Source organism: Lutra lutra, chromosome 9, assembly GCF_902655055.1.
Source record: "Lutra lutra chromosome 9, mLutLut1.2, whole genome shotgun sequence".
NCBI classification, from domain to species: Eukaryota; Metazoa; Chordata; class Mammalia; order Carnivora; family Mustelidae; genus Lutra; species Lutra lutra.
The window spans coordinates 114583464-114610505 of NC_062286.1; the positions used below are offsets into that span (position 1 = coordinate 114583464).

General features: G+C 44.4%; 1 pseudogene; it reads left to right on the forward strand.

Moving 5' to 3' along the window:
• The first annotated feature begins 12778 nt into the window (after positions 1 to 12778).
• On the forward strand, positions 12779 to 27003 carry LOC125109873 (histo-blood group ABO system transferase 2-like; annotated as a pseudogene).
• The last annotated feature ends 39 nt before the right edge of the window (positions 27004 to 27042 follow it).

Sequence of the window (27042 nt, forward strand, 5' to 3'; positions counted from 1 at the left end):
TGAAAAATAATGAAACTAGACTACTTTCTTACACCATACACCAAAATAAACTTAAAGTGGGTTAAAGACCTAAATGTGAGACCTAAAACCATAAAAATTCTAGAAGAAAACACAGGCAGCAACTTCCCTGACATCAGCTGTAGCAACATTTTCCTAGATATGTCTCCTAAGGCAAGGGACACAAAAGCAAAAATAAACTGTTGAGACTACTTCAAAATAAAGAGCTTCTGCAGAGCTAAGGAAACAATCAACAAAACTAAAAGACAACTTACTGACTGAGAGAAGATATTTGCAAATGACACATCTGATAAGGGTTAGTACCCAAAATATATAAAGAACTTATCAAACTCAACACCAAAAAAACCCCAAATAATCCAATTTAAAAATGGGCAGAAGACATAAACAGACATTTTTCCAAAGAAGACATCCAGATGGCCAACAGACACATGAAAAGATGCTCAACATCACTCATCACCAGGGAAATACAAATCAAAGCCAAAATGAGTTATTACTTCACATCTGTCAGAATGGTTAAAATCAAAACTCCAAGAAACATCAGGTATTGGCAAGAATGTGGAAAAAAGGGAACCCTCATGCACTGTTGGTAGGAATGCAAACTGGTACAGCCCCTCTGGAAGACAGTATGGAAGTTAGTTCCTCAAAAAATTGAAAATAGAGGGGCACCTGGGTGTCTCAGTATTTAAGCATCTGCCTTCAGCTCAGGACATGATACCAGGGTCCTGGGATTGAGCCCCGCGTTGGGCTCCCTGCACAGAGGGAAGCCTGCTTCTCCCTCTCCCACTCCCCCTGCTTGTGTTCCCTCTCCCCCTGTGTCTCTCTCTGTCAAATAAATAAATAAAATCTTTAAAAAAATAGTATTAAAAAATTGAAAATAGAATTACCTTGTGATCCAGTAATTCTATTATTGGGTATTTACCTAAAGAATATGAAAACACTAAGTCAAAATAATATATGTACCCCTATGTTTATTGCAACATTATTTACAAGAGCCAAATTACAGAAGTAGCCTGAGTGTCCACCGACAGATGAATGGATAAAGAAAATGCGGTGAATATGTACAATAAACTATTAGCCCCAAAATGAATGAAATCTTGCCGTTTGCAACAACATGGCTGGATCTAGAGAATAGACCCTCCTCTCTGCTCGTGCTCTCTCTCTCTCTCTCAAAGGAATAAATAAAAATCTTGAAATAAAAATGACACTTATCATGAGGAGCACTGAGGAATATATAGAATTACTGAATGACTATATTGTGCACCTGAAACTAATAGAGCACTGTATGTTAACTATACTGGAATAAAAATAAAGATAAAATAAAGGTGCCTGGCTGGTTCAGTCAGTGGAGCATGGGACTCTGGAACTCGGGGTTGTGAATTTGAGTCCCACATTGGTTGTAGAGATTCCCCCAAACATTGGATTTTATTTATTTATCTGACAGAGAGAGAGCATAAGCAGGGGAGCAGCAGGTAGAGGGAGAGGGAGAAGCAGGCTCACCGCTGAGTAAGGAGCCGGATGTAGGACTCGATCCCAGGACTCTGGGATCATGACCTGAGCCAAAGGCAGCTGCTTAACCAACTGAGCTACCCAGGTGTCCCCAAAATAAAATCTTAAAAAAAAAGATAAAATAGAAATAGAATGCTATAGGGCAGTAATCTTCAAAAACCAAACCAAACACAGGTGAGCAGTGTCACCTTCCACATTGGTGGAAGGGCTGCCTGGTGGTGCAGGTGGGGAGCTGGCCTGCAGGGACCCCCAGCAGTGGCAGGAGGAAGGGCAGGGCAGAGAGGATCTGGGGATGGTGCGCGTGCGTGTCCCACATAACCTTGGTCTAAGAGGCAGAAGCTGCCTTGGAAATCGCTCAGCGACCAAGAACCACAGCAGCCCCAGCGAGCAGCTGCTCCCTTCTCTCCTAACGGCTCAGGAGAGACTTTTCTTGGTTTAGACCAATCGGTCTCGGCTTGCTACTATGGTGGGGAGATCAGCCCGCATACTGGTGCAGATTCAGAAGTGAATGCATCCCTGGGGTGGTCTCTGCGCCCGCATCAAAGTCAGCCTGCTGTAGGCTGTTCTGGGTGTTCTTCGAGCCCTGCTGCATGGATGGGGGCATGGTAAGACCACACAGCCCATGGCCTTTTTTCCTAGAGAGGGAGTTCCTGGACCACAAGCACTTCAGGGAGCTCCCCGTCCCGCTGGATGTCCAGTGTGTCCCTGGATGTTGGCGCTGGCAGTGGTCCCTGCTGCCATTTGGCTAGGCAGATGGCAGCCAGGTCAGCCCTGGTGAAGGGAAGTCAGCACACAGCTGTCACCCCTGCCCGCCCCCCCACCCCGCCACACTGTTCCTGTGTCTGTGAGCATCTGCTGTCCTTTATCTCCATTTGTTTTGGGCATCCATTAGGATGTTGTGTCCTGAGGTGTAAGAAAAGCCAGAGAAGAAACTTGTGGTGTCTGAGCATGCTCAGTCATTTTTCTGTAGAAATGAATGGCTATTCCTTTTTCTATTTACACCATTTCTTCTGTGAAAGGTTTCCTAGGAACAATGTACTTTTTTTTTTTTTAAAGATTTTATTTATTTATTTGACAGACAGAGATCACAAGTAGGCAGAGGCAGGCAGAGAGAGAGGAGGAAGCAGGCTCCCTGATGAGCAGAGAGCCTGATGCGGGGCTCGATCCTAGGACCCTGGGACCACGACCCGAGCAGAAGGCAGAGGCTTTATCCCACTGAGCCACCCAGGCGCCCAACAATGTACTTTTAAGTAGTGGGGGAGCCTGTACCCCATTCTGCAGAGTTAGTTTTTGTCTCCATGCTGCACAGAACATTCCATGACTTGTGGATTTTATCACTCAAACATGATACCTTTGACTACCTTTACCCGTTTCCCCCCACTATCCCCAAATCTGGCAACCACCAATCTGGTCTCATTATCTATGCATTCAGTATATATATTTTTTCCATGTGGAATGTCCATGAGAGCTTCTGGTGTTTTCTTTTTGTGTCTGAGTTACTTAGCATAAGGATCCCAAGGTTGATGTTTCCATGTCTGGTTTTTGTGAATAATGCTGCCATGAACATGGGAGTGCATCGCTCTTTTGGAGGGAGAGTTTTTGTGTTCACCAAAGAAATACTCAGTAGAGCAATACTGGGTCATGTGGTAGTTGTATTAATTTTTCCCAGAATCTCCACAGCGTTTGTCACAGTGGCTGCACCAATTTCCATTCCCACCAGCAGTGCACAGGTCCCCTGGTGTACACAGGTCCCCTGGTCCCCTGGTGTGCTCAAGGGTGTACACACCCTTGACCACACCTGGTGTCTGTCTCTGGGACAATTGCCCTTCCCACAGTTGTGAGGTGATAGTTCATTCTGGTTTTGACTTCTGTTTCCCTGAGGACAATTAGTGATGTTGAACAACTTTCTCTGTGTCTGTTGGCCACCTGTCTGCCATCTTTGGAAAGTATCTATTCACAAATTCTAGTTTTTATTCAGTTTTTGTTTGGATTTGAAGGAGTGTTTTGTGTATTTTGGATATTAGCCTCTTCTCAAACATAAGATGTGCAGATATCTTTTCTCATTGGGGAGGTTGCCTTTTAAGAGTTTGATGGTTCCTTTTGTCATGCCGAAATTTCAGTTTGATGTCCTTCCACCTGTTTATTTTTGCTTTTGTTGCCTTTGCTTGTGGTGTCTGATGTAAAAGTCTTTTCCCCAAAACCAATATCGGAAACTTACTACGTGTGTTTTCTTCTTGGAGGTTTATGGATTCAGTTCTTATGTTCAAGTCATTCATCCATTCATGACTTGTATGTGCGGTGTAAGACAGTGATCCAGTTATATTCTTCTGAGTTTAGTGTCCAGTTTTCCCAGTACCGTTCACAGAAGAGAGAGTCCTTTCCCCATTGTATATTTTCTGCTGCTGTGTCATAAGTTAAGACCATACATGTGTGGGGTTAGTTTCTGAGGTTTCACTTTCTTTCTTTCTTTCTTTCTTTCTTTCTTTCTTTCTTTCTTTCTTTCTTTCTTTCTTTCTTTCTTTCCTTCCTTCCTTCCTTCCTTCCTTCCTTCCTTCCTTCCTTCCTTCCTTCCTTCTTCCTTCCTTCCTTCTTTCCTTCCTTCCTTCCTTCCAATCTTACAGTTTATTTGTTGGGAAAGTATTTTTCTTGTCGGAATATAGGCATGGTGGACTTCATTGGTGACGTCTTCATACTCTTTGTTAGGACATTTCTCTTAAATCTGTGTTTTTGTAAATGAGTAGCTGGATGTATAGCTTTCAACAGGTTGAACATTTGGGCAGACCTAAGTATTATATTCTTCCATCAGATACCAGATTTTGTCTGGTTGTCTTCTTTTGTGATGTTCTCAGTTGTGATGATGGATTTCTATATTTCCTTTTCTGTGATAGGTTTATTAAAATGAATTTAATTTTTCCTAGAAGTTTGGATTCTAAATAATCCTTATTTTATAATATATATTTATATAAAACAACATGTTTAAAAAATGTATTTATTGGAAGCAAACATTGGAACAAGACATAAATATTAATTCCCATTCAGAGTTAATAATTCTATCAGAGCTAAGTTTAAATATACCTTTAATATACGAATGAATAAACTTTGCCGAAAGTACTATGATCATCAGTTTCTAAGCTTTCTGTTTTGTTCCATTGACCTGTGTGTCTATTTTTATGCCAGTCCCATACTGTTTTGATGACAACAGCTTTGTAATCTAGCTTGAAATTTAGTCGCTTGTTTTCTTTCTTTCCTTCTTTCTATCAGTGAGATTATTTATTTATTTTTACTTAGTTTACATTTGTATTATAAATGTTTTTCTTTCACTTCTTTTTTATTATGATCATATAATGTGTTATTTGTTTCAGGTGTACAGGTTTGAGATCCTTCCATTTTACACTGCACATGGTGCTCACCACAGCACATCCCCTCCCTATGCCCATCACCCAGCCACCCCATTCCCCCACCCTCATCTCCTTCAGAAAACCTCAGTTTGTTTCCTGGATTGTGTCTCTTTTGCTTTGACTCCCTCTCTGGTTTCATCTTACTTCCTTTTTTCCTCCCTTCCCCTATGATCCTCTGTCTTGTTTCTTAAATTCCACATATCAGTGAGATCATATGATAATTGTCCTTCTCTGATTGACTTATTTCGCTTAGCATAATACCCTCTAGTTCCATCCATGTCATTGCAAATGGCAAGATTTCATTTTTTGATGGCTGCATAATATTCAGTGGTATATATACCCATATATATCCATCTGTTGGTGGACGTCTGGGCTCTTCGCATACTTTGGCTCTTGTTGGCATTGCTGCTATAGACATTGGGGCACTGGTGCCCCTTCTGATCACTACATTTGTATCTTTGGGGTAAATACCCAGTAGTGTAATTGCAGGGTTTAGGGTAGCTCTATTTTCAACTTCTTGAAGAACCTCCACACTCTTTTCCAGGGTGGCTTCACCAGCTTACATTCCCACCAACAGTATAGAAGGGTTCTGTCCCCTTTCTCTACATCCTCACCAACACCTGTCATTTCCTGACTTGCTCATTTTAGCCATTCTGACTGGGGTAAGGTGGTATTTCATTATGGATTTGATTTGTATTTTCCTAATATTGAGGGATGTTGAGCACTTTCTTATGTGTCTGTTGGCCATTTGGATGTCTTCTTTGGAGAAATGTCTGTTCATGTCTTTGGCCTATTTCTTGATTAGATTATTTGTTCTGTGTGTGTTGCGTTTGGTAAGTTCTTTCTAGATTTTGGATACTAGCCCTTTATCTGATATATTATTTGAAAATATCTTCTCTCATTCTGTTTGTTGTCTTTTGGTTTTGCTGACTGTTTCCTTTGCTGTGTAAAAGATTGCTATCTTGAAGAAATCCCAACAGTTCATTTTTGCTTTTGTTCCCCTCACCTTTGGAGACATGTCTAGCAAGAAGTTGCTCTGGCTGAGGTCAAAGAAGTTGCTGCCTCTGTTCTCCTCAAGGACCTGGATGAATTCCTGTCTCACATTGAGGTCTTTCATCCATTTGGAGTCTATTTTTTGTGTGTGGTATAAGGAAATGGTCCAGTTTCATTCTTCTGTATATGGCTATCCCATGTTCCTAGCACCATTTATTGAAGACAATTTTATTCTCCCCATTGGATATTCTTTCTTGCTTTGAGGAAGATTAGTTGACCCTAGAGTTGAGGGTCCATTTCTGGTTTCTTTCTTTCTTTCTTTCTTTCTTTCTTTCTTTCTTTCTTTCTTTCTTTCTTTCTTTCTTTGATCTGTGTGTCTGTTTTTGTGCCAGTACCATACTGTCTTGACATTACAGCTCAGTAATAGAGCCTGAAGTCTGCAATTGCGTTGCCACCAGCTTTGGCTTTCTTTTTCAACATCCCTTTGGCTATTCAGGGTCTTTTCTGCTTCCATACAAATTTGGTTTTTTTTTTATTCCAGTTCTGTGAAAAGTGTGAATGGTATTTTGATAGGGATTGCACTGAATCTGTGGATCTTTCTGGGTAGCATAGACATTTTCACAATATTTGTTCTTCCAATCCATGAGCATGGAATGTTTTTCCATTTCTTTGTGTCTTCCTCCATTTCTTTCATGACTATGGTATAGTTATCTGAGTACAGATCCTTTGCCTATTTGTTTAGATGGATTCCTAAATATCTTATGGTTTTGGGTGCAATTATACATGGGATGGACTCTTTAATTTCTTTCTTCTGTTGCATTGTTGTTGTAGACAAACCCAAGTTATTTCTATGTATTAATTTTATATCCTGCCACTGTATGGAATTCCTGGATGAGTTTTAGCAATTTTGGGTTAGAGTCTTTGGGTTTTCCACAGAAAGTATCCTATTATATGCAAAGGCTGAGAGTTTGACTCCTTTGTAGATTCGGATGCCTTTTATTTTCTTTTTGTTGTCTGATGGCTGAGACTAGGAATTCTGTACTATGTTCAACAATAGCGGTGAGAATGGGCATCTCTGTCGTGTTCCTGACCTGAAGGGAAAAGCTCTCAGCTTTTCCTCATTGGGAATGATGTTCTCTTGGGTTTCCATAGTTGGCCTTTATGATGGCCTTCCCTCCACGGTGAAGAGTTTGGATCAAGAAGGGACACATTAGGGGCACCTGGGTGGCTCAGTGGGTTAAGCCTCTGCCTTAGACTCAGGTCATGATCTCAGAGTCCTGAGATGGAGCCCCACATTGGGATCTCTGCTCAGTGGGGAGCCTGCTTCCTCCTCTTTCTGCCTGCCTCTCTGCTTACTTGTGATCTCTCTGTCAAATAAATAAATAAAATTTTTTAAAAAAGAAGGGACACATTAACTTGTCAAATGTTTTTTCTGTATCTTTCGAGAGGATCCTATGGTTTTTGTTCTTTCTTCTATTAAGGTAGTGGGTTCCTTTGATTGATTTGTGGTTGTCGAACCACCCTTGCAGCCCAGGAATAAATTTGATTTGGTCGTGGTGAATCATCCTTTTAATGGGCTGTTGGATCCTATTGGCTAGTTATGTTGGTGAGAATTTTTGCATCCATATTCATCAAGGATAAGTGGCCTATAATTCTCCTTTTGGGTGGGGTCTTTATCTGGTTTTGGGATCAAGGTAATACTGGTCTCATCAAAAGGGTTTGGAAATTTTCCTTCCAGTTCTATTTTTTGGAAAAGTTTCAGAAGAAGAGGTATTATATCTTCTTTATGTTTGGTAGAATTCCCCTGGGAAGCCATCTGGTGCTGGGCTCTTATTTCTTGTGGGATTTTTGACGCCTGCTTCGATTTCCTTGCCGTTTATGAGTCTCTTTAGGTTTTCTTTCTTCCCAGTTCAATTTTGGTGATTTCTATGTTTCTGGGAATGCATCCACTTTTTCAAGACTGCCTGATTTGTTGACATAGAGTTCCCATCCTATGTTCTTATAAGAACCTGATCTTTTTTGATTCCATACAAATTTTAGTACTTTTATTCTTTGAATAATGCTATTGGAATTCAGATAAGGATTTCATTTCATTCATAGATTTCTTTGGGTATGGTGGACATGTTAACATTGTTAACTCTTCCAGTTAATGAGCATGGCATATGTTTCCGTTTATTTGTGTCATCTTCCAAATCTTTGGCCCATACATTCACCCACCAACACGTGCATATTTTTCCTTCCTTTTCCACCATGTGTTCAGTATACCAGGTCTATCTCATTCTTGGTTACTTTTATTCCTAGGGTTTTTTGTTTGTTTGTTTGTTTTGTTTTGTTTTTTGTTTTTTGCTTGAGGCAATTGTCAGTGACATTGCTTTCTTAATTTCTCTTTGTGAAAGTTGGTCATCAGTATATAGAAATACAAGTTGGGGCACTTGGGTGGCTCAGTCAGTTAAGTGTCTGCTGTCAGGTCAAGTCATGATCCTGGGGTTTTGGGAATGAGTCCAGCATTGGGCTCCGTCCTCAGCAGGGAGTCTGCTTTTCCCCAACTCTCTGCTGCTCCCCCTCCTTATGCTCTGTGTGTGTGTGTCAAATAAATACATTCTTTAAAAAAAAGAGATGCAACATGTCTCTGTATATTGACTTTGTATTCTGAAGCTTTATTGAATTTGTTTATTCTAATTTATTCAAATTGTTTATTTGTTAATAAAAATTTATTTTTTGTGGACTCTTTAGGGATTTCTACATATGGTATCATGTCATCTGCAAATAGTGACCATTTCTTTTCCTATTTAGATTTCATATCTTTTTTTTTTTTTTTGTCTAAATGGTTTGGCTAGGGCTTTCAATACGATGATGAATGAAAGTAGTAAGAGTGGGCATCTTTCTCTTGTTCTTGCTAATGGAAAAGTTTTCAGCCTTTCACCCTCAAGTATAATGTCAGCTGTGGCTTTTCATATAGGGCCTTTGTTTGATTGAGGTATGGTCCCTCAATACCCAGATGGTTTAGAGTCTTTATCATAAATGCATATTGAATCTTGTCAAATGTTCTTTCTGCATCTATTGTAGCAATCTATATGGTTTCAGGTCTTCCACTGAGGTCTTGAAACTGTTTTGAGTTTGTATGGCGTAAGGAAGCAGAGGAATATCATTCTTCTATGGGTAACTTCTATGGGTAACAGTTTTCCCAACACTGTTTGCTGTAGAGACTGTCCTTTTCCTTTTCAGTATTCTTGCCTGCTCTGTGGACGATTAATTGGCCACATAATTGTGGGTTTATATCTGAGCTTCTATCCTGTTCCCTTGGTCACTGTGTGTATTTTTGTGCCGATACCATACTGTTAGGATGACTACAGCTTTGTAGTATAACTTGAAATATGGAATTGTGACCCTCCAGCTTTGTTTTTCTTCTCAACATTGTGTTAGCTGTTCAGTATCTTTGGTGGTTCCATACAAATGTTTAGGAGTGTTTGCTTGAGTTCTTTTTGTTTAACTTAAATTCAATGAGCCAACTTATAGTACATCATTAGTTTCAGATGTAGTGTTCAATAATAGATCAGGTGTGTATAACACCTAGTGCTCATTGCATTATGTGCCCTCCTTAATGCCCATCACGCAGTTACCCCATCCTGCATCCACCTGCCCTCCAGCAACCCTCAGTTTGTTTCTGTTATGAAGAGTGTCTCATGGTTTTTCTCCTTCTCTGATGACTTCCCATTCAGTTTTCCCTCCCTTCCCCTCTGATCCTTTATGGTGTTTCTTCTATTTCACATATGAGTGAACCCATGTGCAGATTGTCTTTCTCTGACAGACTTATTTCACTCAGCATAATATCCTCCAGTTCCATCCAGGTGGATATGATGGTAAGTCTTCACCCTCTCTGATGGCTGAATAATATTTCATTGTAGATATTACCCCCATCTTCTTTAGCCATTCATCTGTCCTTGGACATCTGGGCTCTTTCCATAGTTTGGCTAGAGTGGATATTGCTGCAATGAACATTGGGGGCTTTACTTTTTACTCAATCTGTATCTTTGGGGTAAATACCTAGTAGTGCAATTGCTGGGTCGTAGGGTAGCTCTATTTTTTTTTAAGATTTCATTTATTTATTTGACAGACAGAGATCACAAGTAGGCAGAGAGGCAGGTGGGGGGGGGAGCAGGCTCCCTGCTGAGCAGAGAGCCCAATGTGGGGCTTGATCCCAGGACCTGAGACCATAAACTGAGCTGAAGGCAGAGGCTTAACCCACTGAGCCACCCAGGTGCCCTGGGTAGCTCTGTTTTTAAGTTCTTGTAGAAACTCAGTAACATTTGGCAGAATGGCTATACAAGCTTGCATTCCCACCATCAGTGTAAGAGTGTTCCCCTTTCACTACATCCTTGCCAACATTTGTTTTTCCCTGCCTTGACCATTCTAGGCATGCCAACTGTTGTAAAGTGGTATCTCATTGTTGTTTTGATTTGTATTTCCCTGATGGCTATTGATGTGGAGCACTTTTTCATGTGTCTCTTGATCTCTAGTATGTCCTTTTGATAGAAAGGCGTGTTTATGTTTTCACCTATGTCTTAAGCTAGGATAAGAGTAGCCCCAGGAGCATGGAAGTTGTGATCTGCTTAGCTGTGGAGACCTTCAGAGACATCTGAATTGAGGGCTAGAGTTAAGGAGAGTACCAGGCTCAGGGTTTGCATTCAGTATGGTATGAAAGTATAAATAAGCAGGGATTGGTTCAAGATTTCATTCAGATTTCTACTGCCCTAAATTCTTTCTGGAGTTCTAAAAGGCATGATTTCTGACTTTGTTGTAGGATGAGTCCTCTGTTTCGCTTAGGTGTCCCCATTCCCTGGGGATTTGGAGCCAGGCCTCTGGGAATGGCCCTTTAAAAAGCCAACCTAGGGTTAGGATTGGGGCCTAGGATCATGGCAGGTTCAACCTGCCAGCCGTGTGGCAAGACTCCCTGAGGGCTGAGTTGAGAGCATGGGTCAGGGTGCATGTCAGGCCTCAGGCTTGTGTCCAGTGGGCCACTGAGTGCGGGGGGGGCCTCAGGTGGGCATGCAGATCTCTCCTGCTCTGAACTGTTTCTGGAGTTCCAAATGCCATGGTTTACTTCTGGGTGACAGGCGGAGTCCTCTGGAATTGCTCAGTGTCCCCAGTCCTTAGGGCTTTGGCACCAGGTCTCTGGGGCAGACCCCTCCGAGCCCAACCTAGGGTCAGGTTTAAGGTCACGGATTAGGGGCAGGGGTTAGGGTTAAGGTTTAGGGGTTTGCTAGGGTTAATTTATTTGTCTTTAATATAAGATGTCCATGCTTAAATTAGACATTTTATTAGAGTATTTTACAGTGAGTAAAGGTTAGCATGTAACCCAAATAGTTACGGAGAAGAACCAAATGTACCAAAGCAATACTTAAGACCATATTTCTTGACATCTATGTTCTATGGTCAATCTTCCAGATGGATTCACTGGCCCTGTCTTTCTGGTCTTGGCTAAAAGCATCTTCTCAGTAGGCTTCCTTAATGTCTGCATAGAATGGCTCTCGTAGTCCTTAACCTGCATTCCTTCCTACCGTTGATCCATTGATTATATCCCATATCTTTGCAAGCTCCTAGAGGTTTATGTTTGCACTAAGTAGATACTCCATAATACGTATTAATTGAACAAGTATGGCTTTCTTTTTAATAAAAAACATCCATGTTTTATCAGTGAATTTTTTTTTACCATATCAGAATATTTTTGGAGAAAGCTATTGCTCCATGAATACACATCTGTCAAGGATGTGGCTTTATTATGTCCTGTGTCATGCTTCCCTGAGCTAGCCAGAACACTCATGACGCATGTATGAAGCTCACCTTCAAACCTTAAGGGTGAGTTCTGTGAAGGTGCTAGGGGGCATTTGGGAGGCTTGTCCTGCTAGACATCACCATGTCATTTGGAACCAGATGTGATGTGAGCACCCTCTCTTTCCATGGCTTCTTCCATCTTCCTCTACGCTCTGTCAGCATATGGTTTTCCTACCAGCCATATCTTTGCAGACAATCTCCGAGATGACCTATGCCTTGGGATTCCGTTGACATCACAGAGTCTCATTATAACCAGTATCAGAGGTTTCCGTGGCCCTGAAATGACCTTTATTCCCAGAATATGCCCCATGAAGAGTCCCATGAGAGTCTGGGAGGCCAGGAAAGATAAATGGGTGATTGCAGCTCTAGCTAAAGCTTCTCTGGAGTATCATGCTAGAGGCCATCTCCCATCTCAGTCTGGCTTTTTCACTGATTTCCAATACAATCTAGGAGAGTCACTTCATTGGAGCTTCAGGCTCATCATTTCTAAAATGAGGAAATGATTTTCGATTAATTGATTCATTCAAGACTATAGAATGAACTCCTAGGAAGTTCTGGGCAGTTTCCAAGATGGATTCTATTTCAGGAGTTCTGACTTCCATCCTCACCACTCCTATTGAGTTCCCCTACTGGACACAATGGCTATTCCAGGGGAAGTCCCCAGGACAACACTGGACAACCAAGTGTCTTCAGGGTGTACCCCCATGCCATCTGATGTAGCTGAGAGGCCATGAGCAATTCTGAACCCAAACCAAGGTTTTGGCTGTGCTGCCTTATTTGCACAAAAATAACGGTGACTGGATAAGGCCTTCACTGCAACAGCTGAGCCAGCTTAGTGAGGACCTTGCCCAGGACACTAGCCCCATGACACTGTGAGGGCACTCGGAGTCCAAGGTTAAGTCATACAATGCAACAAGGGATTCTACATCAGGGTAGATGATGCAAGGTACAGTTTCACAGCAACATGACAAAAAAACACATTTCAGTGACAGAATAATATGTAGTTAAACGTACTCTGTACTTTGGCAGTGATGGGAAAAGTGAATGATGGGGTCAGAAAGGGGAATGGGAGTTCCAAGAAGCAGGCCAGAGTCATCAGGAGGTAAGTGTGTCTTGTGGAGGAAGGGACCAGGAGGGTCATCATGGGTTACAACTTTGCAGCATCAGGGTGTGTGCTCTGCCTGGCCCACGACCCCCAGGGACACTGGGGGCAGTCTAGCTCCAGAGGATCTGCAGACTGCAAATTGGCCTGAGCAGAGCCTCTGTGGTATGTCTTCTTGGTTCCTGGGTGTGGCTCTTTCTCTGCTTCTGGAGGCTGTTGATTCCCCTTTGTTTTCCTCTGAGCTGCACTATTTTGTGTGGATTCAGTGCTGTTACTTGACACAAATTCTTCCTGAAAAGAAGTCATCCTTGCTTCCTAAGTAGACCTGAATAGATTCAATAATCATAGCCTTATCCGAGGCCCCTGGGCCTTCATCTGCTTGCCAACTCTGAGATTTTTGGAAAACATATTCTATTCTTAACAAGTTGAAAGAATTAGTTTGGTTTTTAAAAAATTCAGCAAAGTCACATTTTTCATAATCTAAACAATGATCTGTAAACATTGAATGAGCAAGGTTTGACAGGATGAAGGAAGAATTGGCTTTGCAGTGGGATTTGTGGCAATGTTTACTCACTGGTGCCCCCGTGTGGCCACTCTCCAGATAGCACGTGGTGGAGGAGTGGGCCAGCTCACATGCGCGGGATGTGATCTTTTAGTTCCTTGCTATCTCCCTCCCCTTTTTGTCACCCTGGTCCTGAACCTTTAGCTCCCAAGATAACTTGGGTTTGCAGATTTCTGTTGACATGTCTAAGTGTAGATCCGTCTTGCCTTTGTTCCCTGTCCTTGGGTCAGAGATGAAGGTGTGAAAAGTCATCATACTCTCAAAGCAACAAAAAGAAATATCAAGTGTGTTCTGCCCCCGGCACCTCAGGCTTGAAAGCAATGGCCAACTACATACTTTATGTTCTACACAACCAGCTTTTGGGACTCACAGATGCATGTGAAATGAAATCGTACTGGAAGAAATATTACTGAACTTTTGCCTTGCAGAAGACAGTTTAGGGACACCGCCCCTTGCCCACCCTGTCATTTCCAGTCTAGCCAATGCCTGGTCACACTGACATGTGTAGCCATACAAGGACACAACTGTGACATCCTTCTGAAGCACTCCTGGTCCCCTTGCCCTCCTATCTGGCCTCCCCTGTACACCCCCAGTCCTCCCACATACCCCCTGTAGTGACACAGCTGTGATCATCCTCCTGGATCTTTTCCAGTCCCCCTACCCCCAGGTCTGGCCAACCCTGCACACCCCCAGTCCTCCTGAGTGTCCCCTGTCATGGCACTTGTCACACAAGGCTGTCATTTGTTGTCTCTTGGTCTGTCTTTTCTGCTTGGAGTAGATCTCTCTCACAGATGCCTGGCTGGATGACAGGTGGATGAAAGGTTTCAGTATCTTTTGTCCTGGAACAGCAGGCATCCTTCAAAACCCTGATGAGCAAGGCGAGTCTCTGTTCCTCTGTGTGCCCCCAGTGTTGGTGGAATATAGTGTCCAGAACAAGGGATTTGGGAGTCCTCCCAGATGAAGTTTGTTCTATGAAGGTGGATTCCTTCTGAGATCATTATGGAACCACATTGCGTGGCTGTTTCTGTGGGACAGAAAGCATGCCACTGTGTTGTATTCTCCTTCAACACTGTGGTTAACAAAGAAGAAACACACACTCACACTCACAAGTGCACACTTACACCTCCGTTTCTGGGCATCACTACCATGTAAACTACACTGAATTCCTGTTGGGCTGCAAACACGTAGACGTGCCATTCAAGGTGTAAATGGAGGAGGATAGATATGGAGTTCTGGCTAAAAGGATGGAAGTCTTTGCCTCTGGGGGTGAAGAAAATAGATTTTACCCAGAAGGCACTCCATTCCACTCAAAGAAGTGATATAATGCTAGGATCTTTGAGACCAGGGATCGGCATAGACTTTTCTGTAATGTCTTCTGTAAAAATTTTCTGTTAGGTGTTGCAGTCCATGTGGTGTCTGTGACAATGACTCCACTCTTGCCTTGTGGCATGAAAGTAGCCACAGACCGTCCATAACTCATGTTCCTGCCACACTTGATTGAGAGAATATGGGGGGAGGTCTATTTGGCTCATGGGTGGTAGTTTCCCACATGCCAGATCTGCAACACAGTGGATGATGGGGGAGAGGGCTCTTCCTTTCCAATGGCAGGGTGGGTGTACACTGGGATCTATCCTGCCTAAACCTGGCCCCTCCACTTGAAAGAAAAAAAAGATGATAGTGAGATTGGTTAACAATTAAGGCCTCAGAAATTCTCCTGCCTTTCTCTGTAGGCCTTGAGCTTGCCACAAGATGTTTGTCTGTGGTTGAATTCCATGTAAGTATTGTTTGGCTGAGTATGTCCCATTGGCTGGTGGGTATATCTTGCGGGTTATATACCACACAGATGGTCAAGACCATGTGTGGCTCAGGACCATGAGCACATTTAGGGTTCTCCTGAGTTAGCAGAGGATTTAGCATGTGCGGGATTCAAGATGAGTCCAACAGCCCTCACCAATGTTATGGACCACCTGGTTTCCTGGACCCTCTGTGGCACTGGCTCAGACCTGGCCTAGACCACTTCTGCAGTGGTGATGGAAAAGCCCCTGGCCTGGATGGGCCACAGGTTATTGGCACAGGTTATTAGGACCTCCGTTGTAATGACTTTTCTTTTTTTTTTTTTCTTTTTTTCAAAATTTCCTTTCAGTGTTCCAGAATTCATTGTTTATACCACACCCAGGCTCCATGCGATACGTGCCCTCCATAATACCCACCACCAGGCTCACCCAACCCTCCCCACCCCCCTTCCCTCCAAAACCCTCAGTTTGATTCTCAGAGTCCACAGTCTCTCATGGTTCATCTCCCCCTCCAATTTCCCCCAACTCCCTTCTCCTCTCCATCTCCCTATGTCCTCCATATTATTCCTTATGCTCCACAAATAAGTGAAACCATATGATAACTGACTCTCTCTGCTTGGCTTATTTCACTCAGCATAATCTCTTCTAGTCCCGTCCATGTTGATACAAAAGTTGGGTATTCATCGTTTCTGATAGAGGCATAATACTCTATAGTATATATGGACCATATCTTCTTTATCCATTTGTCCGTTGAAGGGCATCTTGATTCTTTCCAAGTTTGACCACTGTGACCTTTGCTGCTATAAACATTGGGGTATGGATGGCCCTTCTTTTCACTACATCTGTATCTTTGGGGTAAATACCCAATAGTGCAATTGCAGGGTCATAGGGAAGCTCTTTTTTTAATTTCTTAAGGAATCTCCACACTGTTTTCCAAAGTGTCTGCACCAACTTGCATTCCCACCAAGAGTGTAAGGGGGTTCCCCTTTCTCCACATCCTCTCCAACGCATGTTGTTTACTGTCTTGTTAATTTTGGCCATTCTAACCTCTGTAAGGTATGTCAATGTGGTTTTGATTTGAATCTCCCTGATGGCTAATGATGATGAACATTTTTTAATGTGTAATGACTACTAATGGCCATGGTGGCAAGATCTTCTAGGATGCATCTGTTAATAAAATGAATATTATTTTCTGATAGTAAGTGGGTTCAAAGTGCTGGCTTAGCACCTAGCACATCGGTCCCAGTACCTCGGTACTACTCTACTACTCTGCAGAGGCAATGGCTGAGAATGAGCAAAGTGGATGGAAACTGGTCTGGAGTGCACAAGGGAAGGGTGTATGTGTGTGTGTAGGTGATTGGGGATAATAGCTCTGGCCAAGCTGTATCTCCAACTTATCTAGGTTCAAGAAGGTGTGGGGAATCTATGGTGTTTCACCATCTACCATTTTGCAGATGAAGAATATACCTGTTGCATGGAGTATGGCAAGACTTTTTCGAAGTATTCTCTAGTTGGTATGGAAGTCGGGGAGAGCAGCACCCTCCATCTGCTAGGATAGGTGTGAGAGGCTGAGTGCTCTGAAGAAGGTGTCTGGCTTTCGCAGGGCTCACTGTGAGCCTGCACACAGGACTGAGGAGGACAGTTCATGGTTTTGTTCTGAGGATGGAGTATTGGAAATGCAGTGTCCCGTGTAATCCTGGGAAGGGAACAGATCTGGAATCCACTGTAGTGTTACTTCCTGGGAGTGGTGGTAATCTGCAGCATCCGCTTCATGAGGTGTCTGTCCTTTATTGAGTTCTGGGTGTGGTTTCTGTGACTTTGTCCTAATGGCTGGGATTTCCAAGGAATGGGATTTGTTTGGCTTCACTGTAAGAGTTGGTTCACCAGGAGTGGGCAAGTCCCATTCTGCTGCTGAGAAGTGTGTCTCTAGCGGTTAGAGTGTGTATTACAAGCCTAGAGGTCAATGGTGAGGTGGTTACAGTGGTCAGCAGGCTATTGTTATTGATGAGTTTTTAAAAAAGATTTTATTTATCAGACAGAGAGAGAGCAAGAGCATGCGCACAAGCAGGCAGAGTGGCAGGCAGAGGTGAAGAGAGAAGCAGGCTCCCTGCCGAGCAAGGAGCCTGATGCAGAACTCAATCCCAGGACCCTGGAATCATGACCTGAGCCGAAGGAAGCGGCTTAACTGACTGAGCCACCCAGGCGTCCCAGTTATTGATGATTTTTACGGGTGAATTCTATAGGATGAGATGTTAGATCTTATGGTTAGAGATCCTCATTAACTGCCCGTAACGGGTGCTTTTTCTGAGTTTCATATTCAATATCTTTTTATTGCTTCTAATAGCCCTCCTTATACTTAGTATTCATGCATTACAGCATTGCCTGCATTTTACCCATGTGTCGATGAGGATTTGAGAAAGGAAAATGTCAGTGCTTCCACAAATTGTACTAGAACAGCCAAATAATAGAATTTTATTTTTGACACAAAGTAGGAAGTATCCTGCTGTGATTCTTAGTTTAAAGCAGGGGAGGTCACCTGGGTGGCTCAGTGGGTTAAAGCCTCTGCCTTCGGCTTGGGTCATGATTCCAGAGTCCTGGGATCGAGCCCCACATTGGGTTCATTCCTCTGTGGGGAGCCTGCTTCCTCTTCTCTCTCTCTGCCTGCCTCTCTGCCTACTTGTGATCTCTGACTGTCAAATAAGTAAATAAAATCTTAAAAAAAAAATAAAGCAGGGGAGGGGGCCCTCTTTCGGTACTGGTAATGAGTACCATAGGCCTTCCTAGGGAAGATTATCAGATTCTATTGGATGTTTGGTCTTTGTTATTGTGGAAGAATCAGGAGTCGACCAATTATTTGTCTTCTGTTTCATTTTCCATGAACAGTTCCACAATATTTGGTTTCTCATCTCCACCACTGTGAAATCATCCCACTTTGGCTGCAGCTTGTCCTTCTCTACCAAGGGTATGTTTGAGCCAAGACAAAAGTGATTCTGGGTGACTGGGAGACCCTAGGATCAGAATGATGTCGGTAGGGAGTTACTGAGATCTTAAATTCTAAACCAGCTCCTGACACCCAGATGAAATACATTTCAGATTTAGAAACTTCCTATAGAAATTTTGTGTCCATGATGACAACTGAAGAGAATGTGTCATTCCTAAACCTAACCTTAACCTCTAACTTTAATGCTGAAACCTAACCTGACCTTAAGGCCCAAACTGGAACCCTGAATCCCAAATATGAAATTGAACCTGAAGCCTTGACTCTGAACCTGAGCCCTCGGATCCAAGCCCTGATGCATGAACCCAAACTCTAAACCAGAACTCTGAGCCATGAACCCTGACTGAACCCAAATCCCAGCATGAACCCAAACCCCAAATTTGACCTTGAACTTTATCCCAGAAGCCCTGAGTCTTAAACCCTAAATCATAAACCTAAAGCCCTAAACTCTGTTCCCTTGCCCCTAACTCTAAATCCTCACCCTGACCCTAAACCCAAAGCCTGATCTAGAACTCTGACTGAAACCTGAACATGAACCCAAATTCAAACCCTTCACCACACTTTGTTTATGCGTTCACTATTGATGGATATTTGCAGTTTCTACCTTTTGATTCTCATGAACACTGTTTGGGTTGGGGGCTAAGGTTAGGGTCTTGGACTGGGGACAGGGCCAGGCTTGAGAACAAGTTGAGGTCAGAGTGTGGGTCTGCGTCAGAGCCAGGGTCATGTTTGGTGCCACCGTTTGGGTCAGGGACTGTTGTCATTCCATATTGTTTCCAATTCATTGCTCTTTAGCTATTTTTGGAGCAGCTGGGGGATACTGGGCTCCATGCAGCTTGAATTTCCATAATGAAATGGCTTCAGCTGGACCCCGGGAGGGAGCAGGTGCTTCCATTGAAGGGTGAGCTCCCCTAGTCCTGCTCTGTCTCCACCGCCTGCAGAGAGCGCCAGACCCCAGCTCCTGCCCTGAGCCTGGACTGGGCAGCCGTAGGTGGGACAGGAGCCTGGCCTCCTCAGGACCCACTGTGAAGACTTCTGGAGGACGTGGGGTCTCTCCCACGCTGATAGGACAAGCTGGGGAGGATGTGGGTCCACATCCACACTGACAGCAGTCCAGCTCCCCCAGGACCGGTCGCTGGAGGAGAAGGTGAGGAGAAGCAGGCTGAGCAGGGACTGGCGAGGGGGTGCATGGTCTCAGGACCCCACGGAGGAAGGGCACGCTGTGTAGACAATGGGGCTTCTGTGGTATTGTGTGTGGTGATGCGGCCTCCCACTATGCTGTGAGCAGGTCTGTGGGGTCTCCCCTTTCTGGGCTTGGATGCGCGCCCTGGATCTCACCTCTGTGTTTTGTGTGCACGCATGCGGATTCAGTTCCTGGGGCTCCTCAGACAGTCTGCAGTCAGGGAGTGGATGCCAGCTGGGTGTTCGTGCTCCCCCTGCCTCAGCCCTGCAGGGTCCTTCCCGTGTCCACACCCGCTTCAGGGTTGGTCCAGAGTCTGGAAGTTTGGGAGCAACGGCGCAGACGCTGTAGACGCCTTTGGGGAGAGCAGGTATTTTCCCAGTGTTGGTTCTTCCCTGAGCACAGCGTGTCTTCCCGTCTCCATGTGTCTCCCTCCATGTCTGTCATCAGTGTCTCATGGCTGGCAGAGGACAAGTCTGTCACCTCCTTGGTTCAGGGGACTCCCAGGTATCTTGTTCTTTTGGATGCAGTAGTAAATGGGATTGTTCTCCATAGGCTCGCTCTTTCTTTCTTTCTTTCTTTCTTTCTTTCTTTTTAAGATTTTTATTTATTTATTTGACAGATAGAGATCACAAGAAAGCAGAGAGGCAGGCAGAGAGAGAGAGAGAGGAGGAAGCAGAGAGCCCAATGTGGGGCTCGATCCCAGGACCCTGAGATCATGACCTGAGCTAAAGGCAGAGGCTTTAACCCACTGAGCTACCCAGGTGCCCCCATAGTCTCTTTCTTTTTTCTTTTTTTTTTTTTAGGATTTTATTTATTTATTTGTTAGAGAGAGAGAGAGAGAGAGAGAGAGCATGAGCACAGGCAGACAGAGTGGTAGGCAGAGACAGAGGGAGAAGCAGGCTCCCCGCCGAGCAAGGAGCCCGATGTGGGACTCGATCCCAGGACACTGAGATCATGACCTGAGCCGAAGGCAGCCGCTTAACCAACTGAGCCACCCAGGCGTCCCCCCGTAGTCTCTTTCTGATGGTTCCTTCAGAGCACATAGAAATGCAATTGATTCATGTAGATTGATTTTTTTTCCTTGAAAGTTTCTTGAACTTATTAGTTCTGTTCACTTTAAACTCAAACTGCGTTATTTGACCAGCAAAATGGGTTTATTTGGGAATAGCAGAGAACGGCAATCTGGGCTGAGCAAGCTAGTCCCATCACAGACAAGTGCAAGAAACAAAGGAGAGGAACATTATTTCACAGAGGAGGAAGAAGTTGGAAGGGTTGCTTGGAAAGAAAGTCCACTGGAGAAAGGCAGGGGCTTGGGGTGATGATGGAGGATTCTCAATGGCTGAGCTGTGGGATTTCTTGTAGGAGATGGACCCTCCAGCTTCCCCTGTGGGGCCTGGGAACGGATGAGTCTCTCCTGTGGGGGATTCTAATGTGGGGTCTGTAACGGGCACTGAGCACCAGGCGCCCCCTTCCAGCCTCTCCTTCTGGCGTCCCCAGTTCACTTTACTGAGGCTTCCCTTCCTGCCTTGTCACAGTTCTAACCAGGTTGTGGTTGAGCATTATGGAGAATTGGAATTCCGAATCCCACTGTTTCCACTGCACCCAAGACACAGGAGCGCCTGATTTAATCCTCCCACAAGTCTCTTGCTAACATGTGGCCTCCTCCAAGGGCGAGTGGCCTGTCCACGGTGGGTGAACTGGATCTGGGAGGGCTTGGCCTCCATCCTGGAGTCTGATGTCCTCTCTGCTTCTGTGACGTGGTGCTAATGTGGATGTTTGGAAAAGTCATTTACTCTGCGGTGATTTCAAATCTGCAGTAACTTGTCACAGCAGCACAAATATGCTTTATCTCCACACTCAGACTCCCCAGCTGTCATTTCTTTACCATGTTTGCCACTTCACCCAGGCTATTTGGTGCATCTTACCCCAAATAGGGACACTGTCTCGTGGAACCACCACGGAACCCCAAGTGAGGAAATCGTGATGGTTTTCACATTTGAACCCAGAGCACAGGCCCACTTCAACTGTTACCACCTGCCCCGATGGTCTGAAATGTCTTCTTCATTCAGATCCAGTTTTCTTCTGGAACTTCTTCCAGGACTTTCCCTTATTTGGGTAACCTTGATGGACTTAAGGAGCACAGATGGCTCCAGTTGGAGTGGTATTTCTATATGGCTTATGTCACTGGGGCTGTTTTCAGTGTCCATCCACATTGCGACGTGCATCAGTCCTTCAATCACTTTTTCACAGTGACTGAACATAAGAACATTGACGCCTTAAAACATTTCAGGTACACAATTCTCTGGCCTTAGCTGAGCTCCCACGGTTGTACATCATTCTCCAGAACTTTCTCATTCTCCCCGAGGGAGCCTGTATGTATGAAACATCAACTCCCTATTATCCTTTCCTCTCAGTCTCCTGTAGCCACATCCAGTTTTGTGACCCAGACACCTCATCCAAGTGGAATCACAAGTATCTCTCCTTCTGTGACTGGCTGGTTTCACTCAGTGTAATGACTTCCAGGTTCAACCTGTGTTGTAGTCTGTGTCAGAACTCCCTTCATTTAAAAAATTATTTATTTATTTATTTATTTGACAGATAGAGATCACAAGTAGGCAGAGAGGCGGGTGGGGTGGGGGGTAAGCAGGCTCCCTGCTGAGCAGAGAGCCTGATGCAGGGCTTGATTCCAGGACCCTGAGATCATGACCTGAGCTGAAGGCAGAGGTTTAACCCACTGAGCCACCCAAGCACCCCAGAACTCTCTTCATTTTTAAGGCTGAATCATGTTCCATGGTTATAAACCACATTTTGTTTATCCATTCATCTGTCAGTGGACACTTGGGTGGCTTCCACCTTTTGGCTGTTGTGAGAAATGCTGCTTTGAATATGGGTGCTTCTACTTTCAATTTTTGGGGCCATATAGGCTGCAGTGGAATTCTGTGTTTAATATTTTAAGGACCCACCATGTTTTTTCCCCACAAATGAACTATTTTACTTCTTTCCTTCATAGGACAGGACAAGATGGCCATTTATGGATCTACCTCATTTTGTTTATCCTTTTCCCCATGGATGGACATTTGCATTGTTTCTGGTTTTTGCCTATTGTGAACACTGCTGCTATGAATATTCCTGTACATTTTTGTTTGTTTGTTTGAACCAGTGTTTTCAATTTTGGAGGTATATATCTAGGAGTACAATTGTTGAACCATATGGTAATTCTGCTTTGATCTATCTGAGTAAATGCCAAACTATTTTACATGTAGACTGCACCATTTTTCACAAGCGAGTTTAAAGGTTTCAGTTTCTCAACATCCTCTTGTTATTTTTAGTTTTCTTGATCATAGTGATTCTACTTGTGTAAAAGGGCATCTAACTGGTTTAAATCTTCATTTCCATAAAGAGTAAAGATGCTTAAAATCTATTCATGTGCTATTCACCATTTGTATGATTTCTCTGGAGAAGGGTCTATCCAAGTCCTTTGTCCATTTTAAAAATGGGATTGTCTTTTTGTTGAGTTGTAAAAGCTCTTTACATATTCTGGGCAACAGAGTTTTATTAGATAAATAATCTACAAATATTTCCCTCCATTCTGGGGTCTTTTCACTTTCTGGATAGTATCTTCTGATGCACAAATATTTTTAAATTTTTTACATTTCTTTTTTAAGAGTGAGTGAGAGAAAGTGTGCAAGTGGACAGGGGCAGAAGGAGAAGGAAAGAGAATCTTAAGCAAGCCCCACATTCAGTGTGGAACCTGACGTGGGGCTCAATCTCATGACCCTGAGATCATGATCTGAGCCAAAATGAAGAGTCAGATGGTTAACCAACTGAGCCACCCAGGCACCTGGGACAGATTTTTAATTTTGAGGATATTATTTTATCTATTTTTTTCTTTCCCTTCTTATGCTTTGGTGTCAGATCTAAAAACATTGCTAAATCCAAGGTTATGAAGATTTATCCCCATTTGTTTCTTCTAGAGTTTATAATTTTACCTCTTACACTTAAGCCTTTAACTTATTTTGAATTAATGTTTATATGTGGTGTGAGGTAAGGGTCCAGTGCCATTCCTCTGTACATGGATAGTGGATTGTCTACCCCCTTTGTTGAAAAGACCATTCTGTCCCCTCAGTGTAATGTTGTCCACCCTTGTCAAAATTCAGTGGACCATAGATGAAGGGGTTTATTTCTGGGCTCTCAGTTAAATTCCACTGATCTGTATGCATACTTTAAAAACTTATTTTATTTATTTAAAGATTTTTTAAATTTAAATTCAATTAATTAACATATAATGCATTATTTGTTTCAGGGTGTATGCATACCTTTACAACAGTATCACAATGTTTTATTTACTGTTGCTTTGTTTTTTTTTTTTTTTTAAAGATTTTATTTATTTATTTGACAGAGAGAGATCACAAGCAGACGGAGAGGCAGGCAGAGAGAGAGAGAGAGAGAGAGGGAAGCAGGCTCCCTGCTGAGCAGAGAGCCCGATGCGGGCCTCGATCCCAGGACCCTGAGATCATGACCTGAGCCGAAGGCAGCGGCTTAACCCACTGAGCCACCCAGGCGCCCTTTACTGTTGCTTTGTATTAAGATTTGAACTTTGGAAGTGTGACCTTTTACCTTTGATTTTCTTTTTCAGGATAGTTTTGGCTATCTTACTGTCCCTTAAAATTCCATATGACTGTTATGATTAGCTTGTGCACTTCTTCCCAAAGGCCTTTGTGAAATTTCTTAGGGACACATTGAATTTCCACATTGCTTTGTGTACTGTTGCCATCTTATCAGTAGTATGTCTTTTCATTACCATGGGGTGTCCTCAGATTTATTTAGGTTTCCCTTACTTTCTTTCTGCAATGTTTTGTAATTTTTGGTGTACAAGCTGTACACATTGATTACATCTAGTCCTACGTATTTTGTCAGTGTTGATATTCCTTAAAATGGAATTATTTTCTTAAATTCCTTTTTGGATGATTCATTGCTAGCGTATACAAATAAGAGAGATTTTTGTGTATTGATATTTTGTCCTATAACTTTGCAGAATTAGGGAACTGGCTGTAATCATTTTTTGTTGATTCTTTTTTTTTTTTTTAAAGATTTTATTTATTTATTTGACAGAGAGATCACAAGTAGACAGAGAGGCAGGCAGAGAGAGAGAGAGAGAGGGAAGCAGGCTCCCCGCCAAGCAGAGAGCCCGACGCGGGGCTCGATCCCAGGACCCTGAGATCATGACCTGAGCCGAAGGCAGCGGCTTAACCCACTGAGCCACCCAGGCGCCCCTTTTGTTGATTCTTTAGGCAGCTCTGTATATAAGATGATATCATCTCTGGTCTCTGAATAGACCTAGTTCTAGTATTTCCTTTCACATGTGGATTCCTTATTTCTTGTCATATTGTTCTGGGTAGAACTCTCAGTACGATACTGAGCAAGGAGTGAAAGCCAGCATGATGGACAGAGTAGAGCTGTCAGTCCTCAAAATTGAGCGTGATGTTTGATTAGGGTTAGGGTGGGGTTAGGGTTAGGGTTTTCCTGTCCTCAGCTGTACAGAGCCCATTCTTCTCCAGTAACCAGTAGAGTGATCTTTTCAGGACATAAACTTTGAGCCTCTATGTGATCCACTCCCCAGCTGCTTGTTCTTCCCAGTCTTTCCTCTCCCACCATATCTTCCCACCCCCATGGGCATCCCACACATGCCTTGGGCCTGACTCCAGACCTTTACATTCTCTCTGCCCTCTGCCAGGAACACTCTTCTCTCCCCCTGCTTCATGCCTGGCTTGTTACCCTGTTGGCTGGACCTGGACTTGCCCCCTGGTGACCTGACTCATGTCTGCTTGCTGTGTTTGGCCTTGCCCCCAATTTAAATGTAGTGCTCACTTTCCCTGTGTGAGCAATTTACTAAGCTGCCAGGTATGGGGCAGGCACAGGGAAGTAGCCTTAGTGTCTGTGTGAAAAAATCCATCTCAGGGCACCTGGGTGGCTTAGTCGTTAAACATCTGCCTTTGGCTCAGGTCGTGATCCCAGGGTCCTGGGACTGAACCCCACCATGTTGAGCTCCCTAATCAGTGGGGAGCCTGCTTCTCCTTCTCCCAGTCCGCCTGCTTGTGTTCCCTCTCTAGCTGTCCCTCTCTTTGTCAAATAAATAAAATCTTTAAAAAAAATCAGTCTCAGAGGGGCTCACCACCCTTGCTGACAATGGGGGAGCTGTTGTCCCCACAGGTGTTCCCCTCAGAGAGACAAGACTTCCAACTTTTTGGGGCCCGTTAGATGTAGACCTGGACCTGGAAGCTTACGCTCTTGAATTCATGGCTGGGGCCTAAGCAAGCCCCCTTTTCTTCCAGCAGTCCTCTTTCTCCTTCCTTGCCCATGGGCTGGACCTGATTCCTGATCTGGGGGAGTTCAAGGGTGACTACTCCTAGGAATAGCAGGGTTGACTGATGGACCTTGTCAGCAAGAGTCCCAGTAGCCTTCAAGGGAGGACCTTATGGGGTTGGAGACAGCTCTGTGGAGACCAGTGACAGCCCACTCAAAGAAAAGTGGGGCAGGAGGCCAGCCCTGCTAATTCTAGCCAGTCTGTAGGTCACAGAAAGGAGACCTGTGCCCAAAGATGCTCTACTCCTTGCAGATGGGGAAAGGACCTGCAGGGGGTCGGACAGGAGAGGGCACCTGCTGGGTTTGCCTGGGAGCTCGGCACAGGGGGAGTGTTCCTGGCTCCAGCATTCTGACTGTGGGGTTGGTTTCCCACCTCTGAAGCCTCAGGCTCCCCTTTGTATGATGGGGTGCTGATGGCCTCCCTCTCTGGGAGCAGAAGGAAGGGAGGTCCCACAAGCAGACTTGCTCAGGACAGACTGCAAGAGTGGCTATTGCTTAAAGCAGCCCAGGGCCTGTCCCCTTGAAGAAGGTGCACATATCCATGGCCCACAGATCTGGGGTCCTTCCACCGCCTCTGACAGTGACCCTCCTCCTGCCTTGTCCCTTGTCCCTGTCAACAGGTGGTCTTCCTGGAGCTGTTCCAGCAGAGGGCAGAGAAGCCCATCATGGCGGGACACAGGGTTGCCTACTAGGTCATCACCAACCAGTGGGCTCCCAGTCCTGTGTACCCCCCTAGAAGGGCTGAAGGGTGGTGGTCCTCGAGGTCCCTGGAACCCTGCACTGGCAGGATGTGTCCATGCAGCACATGGCGATGGTCAGCTGCTTCTGTGAACAGCACTTCCTCCATGAGTTGGATGACCTGCTGTGTGCAGATGTGGACATGAAGTTCTGTGACCATGTGGGCATGGAGATCCTGTCCCCCTTCTTTGGCACCCTGCAACCCAGTTTCTACTGGGTGTCCCATGAAGACTTCAGTTACCAGCACCAGACACAGTCCCAGGCCCACATCCCCAGGGACCAGGGTGACCTTTACTACATGGGGGCCTTTTTTGGGGAGTTGGTGGTAGAGGTTCACTGACTGACCTTGGCCTGTCACCAGGTGATGGGGATCGACCTGGCCAATGGGATCGAGGTTGTGTGGCATGATGAGAGCCACTTGAACAGGTACCCACTGGACCACAAGCCCACCAAGGTGCTATCCCTGGAGGACATATGGGGTCTGTGGTGGCTGGGCTGTCCTCCCTGCCCTTCATGAAGAAGCTGAGATTTGGGCCATGCCCAAGAATCACCAAGT